The sequence below is a fragment of the Thamnophis sirtalis genome, unplaced genomic scaffold, assembly GCF_051295495.1.
Source record: "Thamnophis sirtalis isolate CommonGarterSnake01/CBP01778 unplaced genomic scaffold, rThaSir2_p1.2 scaffold_1, whole genome shotgun sequence".
Classification (NCBI taxonomy): domain Eukaryota; kingdom Metazoa; phylum Chordata; class Lepidosauria; order Squamata; family Natricidae; genus Thamnophis; species Thamnophis sirtalis.
The window spans coordinates 176,621,964-176,641,080 of NW_028261381.1; positions in this window are offsets into that span (position 1 = coordinate 176,621,964).

Below are 19,117 nucleotides of genomic sequence, written 5' to 3' on the forward strand. Positions count from 1 at the left end.
GTGAAAGGGATCTTGGAGTTCTAGTGGACAACCATTTAAATATGAGCCAGCCATGGGCAGCAGCTGCCAAAAAAGCCAACACAGTTCTAGGCTGCATAAACAGAGGGATAGAATCAAGATCACGTAAAGTGTTAATACCACTTTATAAGGCCTTGGTAAGGCCACACTTGGAATACTACATTCAGTTTTGATCACCATGATGTAAAAAAGATGTGGAGACTCTAGAAAGAGTGCAGAGAAGAGCAACAAAGAGGATTAGGGGACTGGAGACTAAGGAGAAATTTCTCCTCCTAACTGAGGAGAAATTTCCTGACAGTTAGAATGATTAATCAGTGGAACAGAAGTTGCCTCCAGAAGTTGTGAATGCCCCAACACTGGAAGTCTTTAAGAAAATGTTGGATAGCCATTTGTCTGAAATGTTATAGGGTTTCCTGCCTAGGCAGGGGGTTGGACTAGAAGACCTCCAAGGTCCTTTCCAACTCTGCTATTGTATTGTATTGTATTGTAGTGTTTTCTAGCCTTCTATCATCCCTCCCATCTTCAGTTTGCTCCATTGGTTGCAATCCTTCCCATCTGCTCCTCTTTCAGGCTAGTAGTTTAGGGTCTCTCTTGGAAAAGCCCCTTCAGTTTGGTAAACGTTGTTGAGCACTGAAGTACAGTGGGGTCACCTCATAGATGCAGTGAAGGCTATTACTGTATACACAAGCGATGTTGATAACCAACTTTGAGAGGGATTTTTGTAACTCCTGAATACCTGAAGAGGATTGGGCTTTTATCTTAATTTTCCACCCCAAAGTTACTGTCCAGATTAATATTATAATTTGACTTTTTCACTAGGCCCGCACAGTTTCTACTGTCCTCTTCATGGTTTTTTAATCATCTTCCTGAGGAAGAGATTGAGAATTGCAGCCTATTTTAAGAGCTTGTTACTTTATTGAGAGAAGCACATAATGTGAACTACACTAGGGCAGTGGAAAATAATAGAAGTATTTCTGAAGGGAGTCCCAAAATTTAAAGTAAATACATGATTTATCTGCATTTGTACCTTCAGCTGAAACTTACGCATTATTGAAAAGAAGATTCAGTGTATTAAAGTCTAGGACAGGAGACTTTACAATGGTTCCCATGGGCAAATTCCCACCAATAATGAGATCACCAGGCCTATAGTAGCTTTCCTCTAAATCGATATAATCCCTGAACACACAAATGGTTTGCAGCCTCTTCGCTGTAGTTGGAGCCAGGAGCCAGAAGAGCATCAGAATCAGCAATGGCATGACTCCTGCCTGGTCATTCTTATCACCTTCCCTCCTAGAACAGAAATTTCAAGGTTTATGCAGAAACTGATTTGAAAGTTCCTGAAATCTCACTGGAACTTTAGCAGAGCAGACACCACCTGTGCCACCTGGATGGCCCCAGGACAGATTTATATCAACCATGCTTCCCCTTACCTGTGTTTGGGCTGTGACTATAGAGGAAACAAAGGCACGTGAGTCTCCTCAAATCCACAACTGAGCTGTTTGTAAGACAGAGTAAGGTGTCACCTTCTGCCCCCATCTGGAGAACTCAAGACATATTTTTTTATAGCAGGTTTTATCTTCGACGTTTAAGTGTCTAGAAATCCACAGGGGATACACTATGAATTACTGTACTTCTGATAATTGCAAGGAAAAACAATTGTTCTACCTATGTAGAATAGATGGAGTCATGATGTAGTTCTGAATTTGACCTCCACGAAACTTACTCCCTGCACATAAGAGGGAGTTTGGCCTCTGCCATAGTTGATCAGATAGTATGAGTGCTAATGGGTGTGCTGGCATACAGCAAATCAGTTGTATCCTGGTAACTGTGAGCAGTCATGCCAACGCTTGGATGGAAGAACTAGTTTATTTGTAGCCAAAGGGCAGTGGATGAAATTAGGAACCGGAGTAACAAGAGAATGGGTGCATTCCGTTATGTGGTTCTGCCCTTCGTCTGAAGATGGTGCCATTCAATGTTGGTTGATGGGAAGAGATTGCACCCAATGTACCAAATTTCAGGGGGCATCAATAAGGCCGTCTCAGTCGGAGTCAGATATCATTCGTATTCTGATGGTGATCAGTTGTATATACATAGACATACCAAGCAGTGCTGTCAAAGTTTGGCCACAGTGCATTAAGGCTGTTGGATGCGGGGGAACAGTCATGGTTTAAATCCTAGGCTGCATTAACAAAGGGATAGAATCAAGATTATGTGAAGTGTTAGTAACACTGTCAGGGTCCCAAGTAGCATCCAAATATAAACCCACGTCCAAGGCAACATATTGCTCAAAGTTCCAATTGATTAAGAGAGACATATTGGCACATCTGGGGAAACCCAAATCTGAAAGCTTCAAGGTTTTCCCCACCCAGTTGAAAGTTCAAGATCTTGCCCCCCACATCCACAAGTCCATCCCCCGGTCCAATCTCCCACTGCCATGCTGGCAGTTCCTGCCAGGTGCAGAGACAAAGGATGACCTTGGGCTTTCTAGAAATAATTTTGTTTTGGCTACACAGTAACTCCATACAATCCCTCCTCCCATTTCCTGACAATAGAAAAAGGCATAGGAGAATAATAAAAAGTGGGGCAGGCCAAAGAGCCAAAAGAAAACTGCAGGCTTGACAACCACTTTATAATGCCTTGGGAAGACCAGACTTGGAATAGTGCATTCAGTTATAAAAAAAGATGGGATCATAGAAAGCGTGCAGAGAAGAGTAAGAAAGATGATTAGGCAGCTGGACGCTGAAACCTATGATGAATGATTGTAGGAACTGTGTGTGTCTAATCCAGTGGTTCCCTACCTTTTCTTGGCTATGCCCCACCTAAGCATCTCTAAAATCCTGATCCCCCCCCCCGTGACATATAATTCTTACAATTCAAAAAGTAAACTCCTACTCATGTGGAGGAAGCCCAATAGGCCATTAAGGTAAAGGTAAAGGTTCCCTTTGCACATATGTGCCAGTCGTTCCCAACTCTAGGGGGCAGTGCTCATCTCTGTTTCAAAGCTGAAGAGCCAGCACTGTCCGAAGACGTCTCCGTAGTCATGTGGCCAGCATGACTAAATGCCAAAGGCACACAGAATGCTGCTCCCTTCCCACCAGAGGTGGTCCCTATTTTTCTACTTGCATTTTTTATGTGCTTTTGAACTGCTAGGTTGGCAGAAGCTGGGACAAGTAACGGGAGCTCACGCCGTGCTAGGGATTCAAACTGCCCAACTCCCGACCTTTCTGATCGATGAGCTCAGCGTCTTAGCCCCTGAGCCACCACGTCCCTTAAAAGGCCATTAACTTGGTTTAAACAAGGCTCCAAACAACATGGCATCCATGAAAGCGAAAAATAATAGAACAAACTTGGATCCTGGTTTTGTATCCCCACTGCTGGGCTTCCCCCAACAGCCATCTACTCTCTCTCCCCACAGAGCAGCTCTCCCTACAACCACCTAGCAGCAAAGCCCAGGGAGGGAGGGAGGGAGAGGGAGAGGGAGAGCGAGAGAGAGGGAGAGAAAGAGAGAGAGAGAGAGAGAGAGAGAGAGAGAGAGAGAGAAAGAGAAAGAGAAAGAGAAAGAGAGAAAGAGAGAGAGAGAGAGTCCCAGGATCCTTAGTGGGAACAAATCTCATTGGTTGGCAGTTGCTCCCTCCTCCCTCCAGCTGGGATATCCTTTTCAGACCAGGCCCTAGGAAATGCACTTTAACAAAGACAACAGGTAAATGAAACACAGCTGTTTCATCACAAATATATAAGAACAATTAGCAGGCTTTTAAACATTCAGTTAGTAGCTCATTTTCGAATTGCCCCCATCAAAAATCAAATCCCCCTTCCATGGGGCATGGGCCCCATGTTGGGAACCCCTGGTCTAATCTAAGAGGGGTGACACGATAGCAGTCTTCCAATATTTTTAGGATCTATCACAGAGAAAAGGGGTCAAAGTATTCTCCAAAGCATCTGAAGCAGTGGTGGATTCCTAACGGTTCTGATTGGTTTGGCTGAACCGGTAGTGGTTTGGTAGCCTGGGTCGCTGGAACCAGCATTGACCCAGGCCAGCCACACCCCCGAAACAGTTCCCCGGATGGCACCACCAGCACCATCATCTTGTTTTTTGATTCTGCGAATGTGCAGAACAATTTTAATTGCATTGTGCATGCGCGTGCAACATGCACACAAGTGAAGGCAGTCAGGGCAAGAAGCCATGGATGGATGGATGAACCTTATCAAGGAGCGATCCAACTAGAACTAAGGAGAAATTTCCTGACAACGAGGACAATGAATCAGTGGAATGGCTTGTCTCCAGAAGTTCCAACTCTGGAGACTTTTAAAAAAGGACTGGAGAACCATTTATCTCACATGGTATGGGGTCTCCTGCTTCAGGAGAGGGTTGGACTAGAAAATCTCTAAGGTCCCTTCCAACTCTGTTATTCTGCTTTAATGCGAAGAACAGGAAATCATTTTCAGAATGTAAGGTTGCGTCAAAACCAAGCAGGTGTGGATGATTGGTCCTCCCAGAAGTGGAATTTTTCATCTTTGGTTCTGCATCACAGTTCACTGTCCTTCTTAGGAGTCTTGGGCAATCTGGGTTTTTTGTGGACTATTAGTTTCTGCTCAAGGAGCAGTCAAGAAAAGTCTTCAAACATTGCATTAGGTGCAAAATGTTGAGACCACCCACGAAGTTCCAATTAGACTGATTTAGTACTAGTCATGCCTATCCATAGGAAACTAATAAAGTAATGGTTACAGTGGTGGGATTCAGCCGGTTCTCACCTATTCGGGAGAACCAGTTGTTAACTTTCTAAGCAGTTTGGAGAACCAGTTGTTGGAAGAAATCTCATTTTGTTTTTTTCCACTTTACAAAGCTAATCCTGTAAGGAAGGCAGGAAGGAAACATTCTGGTGTTTCTAGCCTAATCTTTATCACCCGGCTTGCAGAAACTGCCTCTCTGGTTAACCCTTATTACATTGTAACAGCTAAGCAAAGTGCCCATCGATGTGAGTGACGTTGAGTTGGCCACGCCCACCCAATCACATGACCACCGAGCCATGCCTACCCAGCTGGTCATCAGGGCAGAGAACCGGTTGTTAAATTATTTGAATCCCACCACTGAATGGTTAGTACTATCTTGGTGTTAGATAAGGGTCAATAGAATTCAAGAGGGATTGGACTTAATCCATTTATGGCTATGTAGAGAGTTTAAGCTGATTCCTTTTTTGATTCCATGCCCAGGTTCTGTCACTCATCCTGGAGCTTCAGTTCGTTAACCAGAATAAAATTGAACTGTGGAGAGTCTGAATGTCCACAAGAGCAACAGAGGTGATGGAGGCAGGACTGGTGGAAGAGTGGAGGTAGGAAGTGTTCTGTTATTGGGAACAAACCCACAGTAGAGATGCAGGCAGCATTAATTCATACTTGAGAGATGGGGTTGTTCCCCTATTCCTGAAAGAGGACTCAGTTTGACCCCTACTCAAGGAACAATTGCCGGACCACATCATACTTGGATACTTTTGATGGACCCTGGACCTCATTGCTGTTAACATTCAAGACTAAGTGTGGGTATTGGTTGCACATTTAGAAGGACTTTGGAAGGAGCAGAATGAGGGCAGGGCATCCATTCTGGCTCAATGTGACCTCTTGGTACTCTTTAATGTCATCAACCGTCTAGCTCAGGAAATCAGAAGTCTAAGCAACCGAAATGAATCTAGGTTATTGTGTGCTAATATTTTCCACATTTTATTTTTTATTTATTTGATTTGGTTTGTCAAGCATGTATGAGAAAACAAGGATAAGTATGAATATAACACATAAACATATAAGTATAAGCAGGTATATGTACATACATAAGAAATAAGTATAAATAAATGGGAACAGTAGAACAGGGACGATAGGCACACTGGTGCGCTTATGCACGCCCCCTTACACATCTCTTAGGAATGGGGTGTGGTCCATGGTAGACAGTTTAAGGTTAAAGTTTGAGATGAGTACTCCTAAGTCCTTGACAGAGTGAGGGTCGTCTACAGGTCGTATCCACCCAGCTTGTATTTGGTGTTCTGATTTTTGTTGGCAATGTGTAAGAATCTGATCTACTAATGGTGGAACCAAATTTGCCACTAAATAAGAGTTCAACAGATTTGGGCTGGATTTCTTGGGGACTTGAGGTGAATGGAGCATTTGACCCTTCCATCAGGCTCAGCCGTGTCATCTCCTACATCAACCCTGGTTTCCATCTGTTTTGGCTCTCTTATAGGGTTTGACAGTCCTTGAGGAAGATGATCAGGACTGCAGATGAGATACAGAGACAACACAAGAGATACAAAATCGTATCTCAGGGTCCATTGGTGGACAAAAAGTGCAGATTCTTCGGAATGCTGTGTTCAGTCTCCTTGTTACAATAGTGGACTATTGGGCAGAAGTAGTGGTGGATTCTGGATCCTGTTGCAACTGGTATGGTGCAATGGGGTCAGGTGTCCACCACATGCACGTGTGCAGCAAGCGCACAGCACACACATGCGGAATTACCACCTGCTATGCTCCGTGACGCTCCAGCTGCTCGGCGGAGCGTTGTGCAGGCGCCGTGCGCTCCATGCGTGTGCGCAGAAGCTCTGATCGGCTCAAATACTGGTAAGGAGGATGGGTGGGCGGGTGGCCCCTCTGGAGCACTATACCAGATCAGTACCTGGTGCTCTGAGCAGGCACTGGTACGCCTGTACCAGAGAGTACGGGTCGTATTCCACCACTGGGCAGAAATCGCACCAAGCTGCAACTGAAATAACAAATCTTTGTGTTAAGTATTTTAGGGGCATCTGCACTTGGGAAGGTCCTTCAGATACCAAAGGGAAGTTTCTCTGTGACCTTCACTGAATGATTGTTAATGTTTGGGTCAGGTGCCTCCATATATTCAAGAAACTTATTTGCTCATGACAATGTGCTCCTGGCACACAAAGCACTGATCTACAGTTGCTAATGAACAATTTTGCAGATTATCTTATGCTCTTCAGCATACCAACCTAAACAATGCTGAAATACTTTACTAGCCTATGCCAAATATCAAGCCTGTAGACTAGTGGTTCTCAACATTTTCTTTCCAACGCGCGCCCTCTAAATATCTTTTATGGCCATGGATCTCCAAGACTCAGCTCAAGATTTAAATCATAATGTTTCTTCAAGCCTTCGCAGACCCCATGTGATGACGTTGTCCCTCTCCCCACCAGGGTGTTTGGACCATAGGATGAGAAGCAGTGCCATAGACCAAAATTCTGATGTTGACATCCACCTAAAACTTCACCTACCATGGGAGCTTTGTGCAATACTGCATAGATCACACGAGGGAAGCAGAATGGATCACTTTGTCAAATGGCTGCATTGTGCAGTTACCAAAGTGGCCACCATTTTGCAACTGATCACAATTGAATGAGATCGCTGGTGGCTGCTTCCAAAAATCATGCAAAAATGTTTGCTAAGTGACACTGTTGCAACAATTATGACTTCAGTTTTTCTATGCTTTACAAACTGGCTAATGTTGTCAATGTGGATATGTTGCAAAGTTACTTTCCCCTCATTTTCATCATTGCTCAACAAGGGCCAATCGTCATGTTTCTGTGGCTATTACAACTGCTTAATCCTTCAGGCCCACTCCCTCCCAAAATCACTCTGGGATGAAATACAGGACAGAATAATTCCAGAATAATCAATATAATTATTACTGTGGGCATTTTGAAAACATGATAAACAAAGACTGGATGATAGTTTCTGACCACAAGTAAAGCATAACCAGTTGCAGCACTTGGTAAGGAATTATTTAATGAACAAGTTCCTCCGTCTTGTGAACACTTAAAAAAAATAATCACATTCCAAACATGCCTCAAAGACAAGTATAAATGAGGCAATCCGTTCATTAGTTAGAAATTCTTGTTCCTTACTATATTTTCTCTACAGTTCAAATTCGGCCTCAGTACAATAATGTAGCATTTGGGGAAAAAGATGCAAGCCAAGAGACCAGCCCCAGAGGCCAAGATAGAGAAGATCTCCACGGCCACCATGGACTTCCCTTTGGTGCTCAAGTAAGTGGGGAGGAAGCTGATCCAAACACTGCAAAAGACCAGCATGCTAAAAGTAATGAACTTGGCTTCATTAAAACTATCAGGCAATTTCCTAGCTAGAAATGCCACTGTGAAACTGATGAGGGCCAAAAGTCCTAGGTAGCCAAGGACAATGTAGAACATTAAAGCTGAGCCTTCATTGCATTCCAAGATGATTTCTCCAAACAAGGAGTGGAAGTCCAAGTTGGGAAATGGAGGAGAGGTTCCCAGCCAGGTGGCACAAATAAGTGTTTGGACCAGGGGACAAGCTAAGACAATTGAGTTGGTCAGTGGTTTACCTAAGAGTTTCCTTGTCCTGTTCCCTGGTTTCGTGGCCATGAAAGCCAGAACCACCATGACAGTTTTTGCCAACACAGAGGAAACTGAAAGAGAAAAGAGAATGGCAAAGGCAGTTTGTCGTATGAGACAAGTGATCTTCCCTGGTTGACCAATGAAGAGGAAGGAACAGAGGAAGCAGATGAGGAGGGAGACCAGGAGAAGGTAAGTGAGATCTCGGTTGTTGGCTTTGACAATAGGTGTGTTATGATGCTTATAGAAAATCACCAGGACTGCAGAAGTGATCACAGAGAAAAAGAGAGCAAGAAATACTAAAATGTATCCCAGGGTGTCTTGATAGGCAAGAAAGTGGATCTTCTTGGCAATGCATTGGTCCTTGTCATTGTTGGGATATTGGTCTTCTGGGCAGGTTTCACAGTGAGCTGCATCTGAAATCAAAAGTCTTTGTCAAAGGATTTCTTGAGCAGATACCATGCACGTTAAAACTCCTGCAAAGATACATGATACACACGTTTCCTTTCTGCTGTTGTCCTACCCACAAAGGGAATGATGAAAGAATCCCTGTGCTATTTATGGTACATCAGAAAAAGCAAATCATCCTTCATTTATGATGATCCTGGGGATAGATTAACCAGAGACAAGGATTTATTCAATTCCAGCTATCCATTCTTTGTGCACCTGCATGAGTAATGTGGCTTTCAGTCTGAGATTGCTGCCTGTTTCCCCCACTCCCACTTTATAATGGAACCCACAGAAGACAGACAGATCTGTTATCCAGGAACGTTGCTGCATTGTTTGTGTGTATTATCCCTGCCTCAACCTCTCTGCTTTGTACTTCAAATATGTTCATTTCTCCTTCTTGCTGTATCCAAGAGACATAAATAGGTGGCTCTCCTCTTTCTCTGACAGGTCTATTTCCTCAGAGGGTGATAGAGATGCCATAAAGAACACAATTTAAATGATCAAATTAACTTGAAAGTTGGTTTCCCAATTGGAGATGAAAGTAGAAGCAGAAATTCATGTTGGGGACTTATAAATGTGTGCCCTCAACCTCTCTGCCCAGGGCAGTTTAGATTTGTAAAATGAAAGGTTCTTCTGAAAAGTATGAGCGCATGTCAATTTTATAAAAAATGATCACAGTAATAAAAAAATGACTTAATGAATGGCTTCCTTGATCCTGGAAGATCTACATAGAAAGTGTGTTTTACCTGTCTGATTAGAAATGGTCCCTTCCGGACAAGCATCACACTGGTAGCAGCAAACCTGCTCACCCTCTGAAACTCTTCTCTTCTCTCCTGCATGGCATCTTTTCATGCCACACCTGGCAAAGGGCACCTTCTGAAAGAGAAAAGAGAAATACTTGAGATGACCTAAGCAGTGAACCTGCTGCATTCATTCTTTTCCCCATTCCTATTTCCCTTCCTTATTCCTACTTATAGCAGTTAGCAATAGCAGTTAGACTTATATACCGCTTCATAGGGCTTTCAGCCCTCTCTAAACAGTTTACAGAATCAGCATATTGCCCCAAACAACAATCCGGGTCCTCATTTTACCCACCTCGGAAGGATGGAAGGCTGAGTCAACCCTGAGCCGGTGAGATTTGAACAGCCAAACTGCTGAACTGCAGTCAGCTGAAGTAGCCTGCAGTGCTGCATTTAACCACTGCGCCACCTCGGCTCTCATACTTCTATGATCAGAATCTCTTCTAAAGAAATCCATTGTCTTTGTCTATCAGAAATCAAGAACAATCTTGAGATAGTCAGCAAGGGGCATCCTGGACACACCCATGGATGGGGGAGATTGGATTTGAAATCTCAGCCTGTAGACAAAGGCTTGTGATTAAACTGCAGTGTATCTAAAAAAACAACAACCATGAGGATACAACTGAGCAGCAATGATGCATGGAAATCACTCTTGCTTGCTGTAATTGCATCCTGCATTTCAAGCAGAAGCCAAACCTAAACCTTTGTGGAATGACACAAATCAAACATCAAATATGTTAGATGCAAAACAGATTTTTCACCAAATGACTGTCATAATTTCTGATTCAATTGTTTAGTTTTCAAGTTAGGAAGATGTTCTGCATCTCAGGAAGAGAATGAATCTTTCCCTGAACTTACAACATTTCCTTGCAGCTCACCTTTGTGGCCCAGATGATTCCATCAGAGTTAATGGTGAAATCCTGGCCTGGGGAAGCCTCAGGATTTACTTGCCCAGCTTTCATGGGGACAAAAGTTAGATTGGGGAAGAGAACCCAATTGAGAAGATCAAAACGAGCAGATCCCAGTCCATCTTCTGAGAAGGAGACTTCATCTCCAGCACTGTTGTTGAACTGGATGTTCCTCAAATAGGCAAGAATCTGAAAGAAAAGAGAACTTCAGAAATTAGTGTATTTTTGCTAGAGCTACAAATGAGACCTCATGGCTTCTATCATCACATAATGGCCATCTTGAGAAGATGGGTTTATATTTGAGAAGCCAATTCCATCTCTTGGTGGTGATCTGAGGAATCAGGTATATTAAACTCTGAAACTAAAAGTTTCCCATTTGTCACTGGGCATGGTTTCCATCTCCAATTTCACCAAAAAACAAAGATTTTACTTCCACAGTCTAAATTTAATTTTAGAATTTTCCTCTTGTGATACTTGGCTACCTACACTTTCAAATAGTTATTTTGCTCCAAGGTCTTGTTAACTGACAAATGAATCTTTGAAATGAATAAATTATTTCTATCAGAACCATGGAATATTCCACTGATTTTCTCTAGCTCATTGTCAAAGGCAGAAGAATGCAGGAACCAGGTTTGATCTACTGGGCCCTGTGGAAGGAAGCATCGGACCTGGTTGGTCACTTCACTATTCTGAGAGGTCCAACATTTTAGCCTTTGATGCAGGAAATTCTGATGAATGTCAGACCAGGAACCCAATAGCACCATTTTGAATCTTGCTCTGTGCTGTGGTTGCCATAGAAACAGAATAACAGTATTGAAAGGGACATTGGAGGTCTTCTAGTCCAACCCCCTGATCAAGCAACAGACCCTCTAAAGTTTTAGACAAGTGGCTATCCTGCCTCTTCTTCAATGACTCCAGCAATGGGGCACCCATGACTTCTAAATGTAAACTGTTCCTTAAGAAATTTCCCCTTAGTTCTACGTTGCTCCTCTCCTTGGTTAATTTCCATCCATTGTTAATCTGAAGCTCTTTTCACACAGCAAGGTGAGTAGCACAACAAATGGTAAGCTAAAGAAAAGGGCAGGGTCTCAGATGAATTGCTATGAAAGTATGAAGACATTTAATCAGGAACTAAAGAAATTCATATGGGGAGCTTCCAAACTAAGAGGACTGAGTCAAAAGCCCCAGAAATTACCTGCCATGACTGGACATCTGAGATCCTCTTTCCAAGCCTCATTGGTCGGACTCTGGATCCATACATTGCATGTAAAGCGTGTGCCAGAGCATAAACGGCATTGTAGATATTGTAACTTTCACCTGTCATTCTTGTTTCAAAAGTGTAATTGGGCAGATTCTGCACATTCTCCTTTCCTGTACATTGTTTTTTCCCCTTTGGAGGGAACTTCCCTGATTTATGGATCTTGCAGCCAAAGACAAATTCCCACCATAGAGGGAGAAAAACATCTCCTTGGGGGTTCAAGGGGTCTAAAGAAAGGAGGAAGCGGCTGAATTCAGAGACATCCCCGGAGTGGTCCCTAAAATGCAAGACCCCATGCAAAGGCTTTATATATCGTGATGCTCCTGCAGATTCTTTCACGCCAAGATTCAAATGGGAAGTGAAGATGCAAACTTTCCTAAATGATAATTTTGTGAGTTTTTCAGTCAAAAATATTGCTCCTAAAAAACTGCCAGTAACCGTTGAGTCTGCAAACAGAATAAGCACTTCTATTTCAGACCAGGTAAGGAAATTGAGAATAAACTTGTGCTGAGTGATTTCAATATTATTCAATTCCAGCATCAGGGTGAAAGCCAGGCAGATCTCCTTCTCCTGGAGCATTGGCATCAGAGTTGAGATGAAACGTTCTCCCCTGTCATCTTCAGGGGCTACAAGCCCAACCCAGTTCCACTGGAAATACAGGAGCAGCTGGACTAAACCCACACACTGAGGAGATTCCTTGGGATTGATCCGGAAGAAGGAAGGATAAACTCTTCTCTCTCCCTGAGAGAACTCAAAGCCAACACCGAGCTGGAGAAAAAGAGATTCTTTTTTCAGAGACAAAGTAAAAGTTGTATGCTGACTTTAGTAGTTACCCTTGTGTAGTTGATGGTCCTCCAGTCAAGCTGACTCACGTTGATTTACACACTTAATCTTCTTCCCTTCTTAGCCATTTTTATTGGTTGTGGTACGTCAGAAGACAAGAGAAGGAACCAACAACCTGATACAGAGAATAAATGGCACTAAAATGATGGCTACCCTTTAATAAGGAATAAACTAAGAGTCACAAGTTCATTATATCCCCCCCCCCAAAAAAACCTACCTTTAGTGTAATCTTTGGCTTCTCTGTGTGCTTTTGATCTTTGTCTATTCCATACTGTATCCAAGAGAGCTCTCTTACCTGTGGGACCTTAAAGATGGAGAAGATGGAGGCCATCAGCCTTGAGGATTTGGCATTGAGACCACCAATAACAGACATCAGAGTGTCCGGGTGGTCACACTTGTAACCTGGAACTACATGGTGTCGTGAGGAGAGCATGGAGAGGCTGTTTAAGGAAATATATGTCTCCCTCTGGAAATGTCCATGGAGGTGGAAGCCAAGGGTGATGTTGGGGATCAGAAGAAAATCCTTATTGACCTCAGAGACAGCAAACATCAAGGCAAGGAACTGCTGGTAGTAACTGGTGATGACTCTGTAGTGAGAAAAAAAGGGAGAACTTTGTGAGAAAGTAGAGAAGCCTTTTTATAGCTATCATGGACTGTTTTATACTGTCTTATCATCCCTGCCATATTCACTTTCCTGCGGTAGCTGCAATCCTTTCCAACTACTCCCCTTTCACCATAATTATTTAAGGTCTTTCTTGGAGCAGCTTCTTCAGGTGTGGTAAACATTGCTGAGCTCAGGACTACAGTGGGGGTCACCTCATAGATTTACAGAAGGCCCTAATTCATGAGCAATGCTGTTTCCAACACTGAGAAGGATTTTTGTAACTCCTGAACTCTTGAATAATGTTGAGCTTTTATTTGAATTTTCTACCACAAGTTACTGGTGAGATTAATATTATAATTTGACTTCTTCACTAGGCCAGCACAGCTACCCTCTTCATTTTTGTTGTTCATCATCTTCCTAATGAAGGGATTGAAAATTCCAGCCTATTGAAAGAGCTTGCTAATTTATTTGAGAAAAGTACAAAATGTGCACTACATCAGGAGAGTTCAATACACGAGAAGTGTTTCTGAAAACAGTCCCAGAATTTAAAGCAAAGAAAACAATTATCTGCATGTTTCCCCTCCAGCTGAAACCTACGTATTATATAAATAAATATCCACTGTATTAAAGTCCAAGGCAGGAGACTGTGCAATGTTTCCAAAAGGCAAATTCCCACCAATGATGAGATCACCAGGCCTATAGTAGCTGTTCCTTAAGTGGATATAATCCCTGAACACACAAATCGTTTGCAGCTTCTTGGCTGTAGTGGGAGCCCGGAGCCAGAAAAGCATCAGCATCAGAAGCAGCATGATTCCTGCCTGTCATTCTTGTCACCTTCCCTCCTAGAACAGAAATAAAGGCTTATGCAGAAACTGATTTGAAGCTTAGGCCTGAGATCTCATTGGAAGTTAAAAAGATCAGGCATCACCTGTGCCACCTGGATGGCACCAGGACCAATTTATATCAATGATGCTTCCTCTTACCTGTCTTTGGGTTGTGACCATAAAGGAAACAAAGGCAGGTGAGTCTCTTCAAACCCAGGTGTGAGCTCATTGCAAGACAGGCTAAAGAGAGATGTTCTGCCCCCATCTGGAGAACTCAGACATATTTTTAGTAGCTTGGAAGTTTTTGTATCTAGAAATCCACAGGGGATACACTAAGAATTACTATCCTTCTGATAATTGCAAGGAAAAGCAATTGTTCTATCCTTTAAAAAAAAATTTTTTTTATTCTTTTTAAACAAAACAACACATACAAAACAAAGCAAGAAAAAAAAAACTTTCCTCCATTTCATCAAGCATGTCGTTTGGTTACAAGTTTTTGTGCATCAATTCTTAAGATTAAGAATAACATCACTGGTTTTACATTAAACATAACTGAATATTTCGCTGTCATTGAGCATTATGTGTTCAAATGACCATTAATATTCTTTCATTTGTAACAATTCTTATTTCCTTGAATTCATAATTATCTGTCAAATAACAATGAGTCTTTAAAGTATTATAATATCACCTATCTCTAAGGAGAAAAAGCGGAGATTAGAACAAAGAATTCCCATTAATTTATAATATACATTCATATTTTCAATTAACCACAATGTCACCAATCATCCAGAGTTCCAAGAATAGTTTTCCATTATTAATTATTAATCCATATAGTGGTTAAGTATTTCAATTCATATGTATATCAATTGTTCATTACATCATCATTGGTCTGTTTAATAAACAAAGATCTTTCTAATATAAAATGGTCACTACATACAATTATACCAAAGTGTTCAAATCATCCCACTCTTATACATTGAGATCATTATTGTCCTTAATATAATCATGTGAATAGTGCTCTCAATTGTTCTATCCTTGTAGCAATAGCTTCACATACAGCAGAAAGGAAAAAAAAACATGTTTGTGTTTCTTGTAATGCACATAGGATATGGAGTCATACTGAAGTTGTGAATTTGACCTCCATAAAAGTGACCTGGGCCATAGTTGGTCAGCTAGTATGAGTGCTAATTGGGGTTAGTGGCATATGAGAATCAGTTATACTCTTTTAACTGTGAGCAATGCTTGCATGGAAAAAGTAGTTTATTTCTAATCACATGGCGGGATGAAATGTTTGAAATGTTTATTCCATTTGTATGCCGCCCTATTCCCGAGAGACTCAGGGCGGCTTACAAGCAGGGGGGAAGGGGAATACAAACAAAAAACCAAGCAAGTTAAAACAAAGCAACAGTCGCAACAGTTTAAGTGGGGTCGGGAACTCATCAGCCCCAGGCCTGCTGGAACAGCCAGGTCTTAGTGGCTTTGCGGAAAGCTGGAAGGGTGGTGAGGGTCCGGATCTCCACGGGGAGCTCGTTCAGCCACAGAGAAGGCCCTCCCCCGAGGGGCCGACAGTCGACATTGGCTAGCAGATGGTATTCGGAGGAAGCCTAATCTGTGGGATCTAATTGGTCGTAGGGAGGTGATTGGCAGGAGGCGGTCTCTCAAGTACCCAGGTCCAATACCATGTAGGGCTTTAAAAGTAACGACTAGCACCTTGAAGCGTGTCCGGAGACCAACAGGCAGCCAGTGCAGCTTGCGGAGGATAGGTGTGATGTGGGTGTACCGAGGTGCACCGACAATCGCTCGCGCGGCTGCATTCTGGACAAGCTGAAGTCTCCGAATGGTCTTCAAGGGCAGCCCCATGTAGAGCGCGTTACAGTAGTCCAGTCTTGAGGTCACAAGGGCATGAGTGACTGTTCTAAGGGCCTCCCAGTTCAGGTAGGGTCGCAATTGGTGCACCAGTTGAACCTGGGCAAAGGCCCCCCTGGTCACAGCCGACAGATGATGTTCTAAAGTCAGCTATGGGTCCAGGAGGACTCCAAATTGCGAACCCTGTCTGAGGGGCATATAATTTCACCCCCCCAGCCTGAGAGATGGAATACAAGGCCAATCTTTGGGAGGAAATAGTAATAGCCACTCGGTCTTGTCAGGAAGAAATTAGACAGTGGAGCAACAGAGAATGTGAGCATCCTGTTATGTCATTCTCTCCTTCATCTGAAGGTGGTTTCATTCAATGTTGGTTGAAGGGAGCGATTGAACCAAATGCACCAACTTTCAGGGTGCATCAGGAAGAATGTGTGCTTATACTTCAAGCCCCCTCCCTCCCAAAACCACCGTGAATGAAATGCAGGACCGAAAACCAATAATCAAATCTCATGGCAGTTTTTATTGTTAAGGGTGTAATCTGGGCAAATCCTGTCCGGAGAATAGTGGGAAGAACTCCAAAAGGGAAAAGGGTGCTCTCATATTTATCCATTTCAGAGAAGAGGAGAAAATCATATACACATAAGTAATAGATGATGTAAGCTTAAATATTCATAATGAACAATATCTCTAGTTATTTCCCCAACCCTCTATTGTTACTATCTTAGGCAAACAAGTTTTCTCTTAATAAAAGAATGTATCAATAATATTGGCATAGACATTTTGTTAAAGCTTATGGAAAACCAGAATTTGCTATTTTATGGGTCAATTTGCACACATCCCCCCTATGTTTCTATTTCTCAGATGAGAGTCCATTTGATGGAAATGGAGATGCTATCATCAACACACCAATTGGGCACTTCCCAGGACTGGTGGTTCTGCTCAAAGTCAGTTGTGCCTCGGTCACTTCCCATTTGGACTACTGCAATGTTCTTGCATTGGAGCTACCCTTGAAGACCTCTTGAAAGCTGCAGCTGGTCCAAAATGAAGCGGTGCTTACAATATTGGACATTTGTAGGGTCACCCAGAGACAAACTTCTGTTGCATGAATTGCAGTGGCTCCCAGGCTCTTCCAAGACACCATTCAAGGTGCTGGTTATCATCTTTTTAAAAGTACATGTCCCAGGGACTGGGTGATTGACAGGTGCCTCCTGACTTTAGTTGGGAAGCTGGGATTACAGTTATGCCCTGGATGATCTTGCTAAAAACAGATACTCATTAAAAAAATTAGATTGCGATCCTGGGCATGGTTTGAATTATTCCTCTGGAGACTCTCTATCTATGCAGATCTCGTAGAGCACCATGGTTTACCAAGAAAGCCAAAGAGATGAAATGTCACAAAATATGATAAACTATTGCTTACAGTACGACATACTTTGCTCATCCATCTCAGGAAAATTCTTCCTGACATTGAGGAGGAAGTATAGCAGATCTGGATATGAGCGGGGTTTAAACTCTACCATTTCAAAAATAATGGAATAGTGGTTGGCAATTCTATAAAGCCTCAGATATCTAAGAAACAACCCTATTTTCTTACACACTAATACTGAACCCTTCCATTAAAAATACTAACTTAATAAATAAATTAAATTAAGAGGAATAAAATGAGAAAATTTCCTCTGTGTAATAAAAAATAAATCTTTAAGAACAGGATTTCCATCAAATCAGAGCACTGAACATCACCGAGGACCCTTTGGAAACATGGTAAACAAAGACCGGATGATAGTTGCAGACCATAAGTAAATTGTAACCAGTTGCAGGACACGAGAAGGAATTCTTCAATGGACAAGTTCCTCCTACTTGTTAACATTTTTTTAAAAAAATTATCACATTCTAAATTTTCTCAGTATGTGGCTCTAGACCAGCTGCTTCTGTGTTTAGGTCTGTCAATCCCTTCCCTTCTGGTCTTCAAGAAGGTTATTAAAAAGTGGTTTAGGCAATTAGCCTGGTGTCCTATGTAGGAGGTGGGTGGTGGATTTCATTTCCTTTTTCATTTCATTTTATTTGTCTTGTATGCCGCCCACTCCCGGAGGACTCCGGGTGGCTCACAACAGACAAGGGAAAGGGAATAAATAGACAAGACAACATTTTAAAAAAAGACGCAACATTCACAATTTCCATGGGGCTGGATGTTTCACAAGCCCCCCAGCTTGCTGGAGCAGCCAGGACTTGGTGGCTTTGTGGAAGGCCGGGAGGGTAGTAAGGGTCCGGATCTCCACGGGGAGGTCATTCCAGAGGGCTGGCGCTGCAACAGAGAAGGCTCTCCCCCAGGGAGTCGCCAGCCGACATTGGCTGGCAGATGGAATCCGGAGGAGACCTAACCTGTGAGATCTTATCGGTCTGAGGGAGGTAATCGGCAGGAGGCGGTCTCTCAGGATTGACAAAGGTGATGGTGCCATTGGATAAATTTTGCTCCCTGTCTCAATATTTAATGTTTTCATATTTATGATTCTAATTGTAGCCACCTAGTTGCTTGGTAGAGTGAGAGAGCGGCATATACATTTAATAAATAAATAAATATAATTTTCACTCTGTTATCTACGTATTTATGGAGTCCTTGGTGTCCTATGAGTTTGGTTGTTTGCTTGCAGACATTTCAAATGCTAGTGAGTGTGGGGATTGCTCCCAGTTTGTATCCAGTAGCTTTCTTGTCAATGTTGATGGGGGTATGGTTTCCCCCCCCTTGGTAGTTCCTTGACTAGGATATTGTTTTCTGTTTGTTTGTCTGGTGCTAATCCATGGTTATCTGGGTGTGGGCTGCTTTGCTCTTTTGGTTTCCTTCTTAGTTTTTTTATTGTTGTAGCCCTTGCCAAGTATCAACCCTGCAGACCAAAAATCACTGTTGTTGACAACTATCTGACCAATACAACTGCTTCAAACACCTGAGAAGCATCAACTTGACTGATGGCTACTGGGAGAAAGAAATTGATTCCAAAATCAGCAAGGCTAGCCAGGTCTTGGGAGAGCTGTATACTAGAGTGTTCGATCATTACAATATTAGAATCACCAAGAGATTCAGGGTTTCACAAGTTTATGCTACCACAATTAAAAGACATGGACTTTGGGGAGAGATTTATTGATATGATTAAGGTGATATATTACAAGCAAACTGCAAAGTTGATG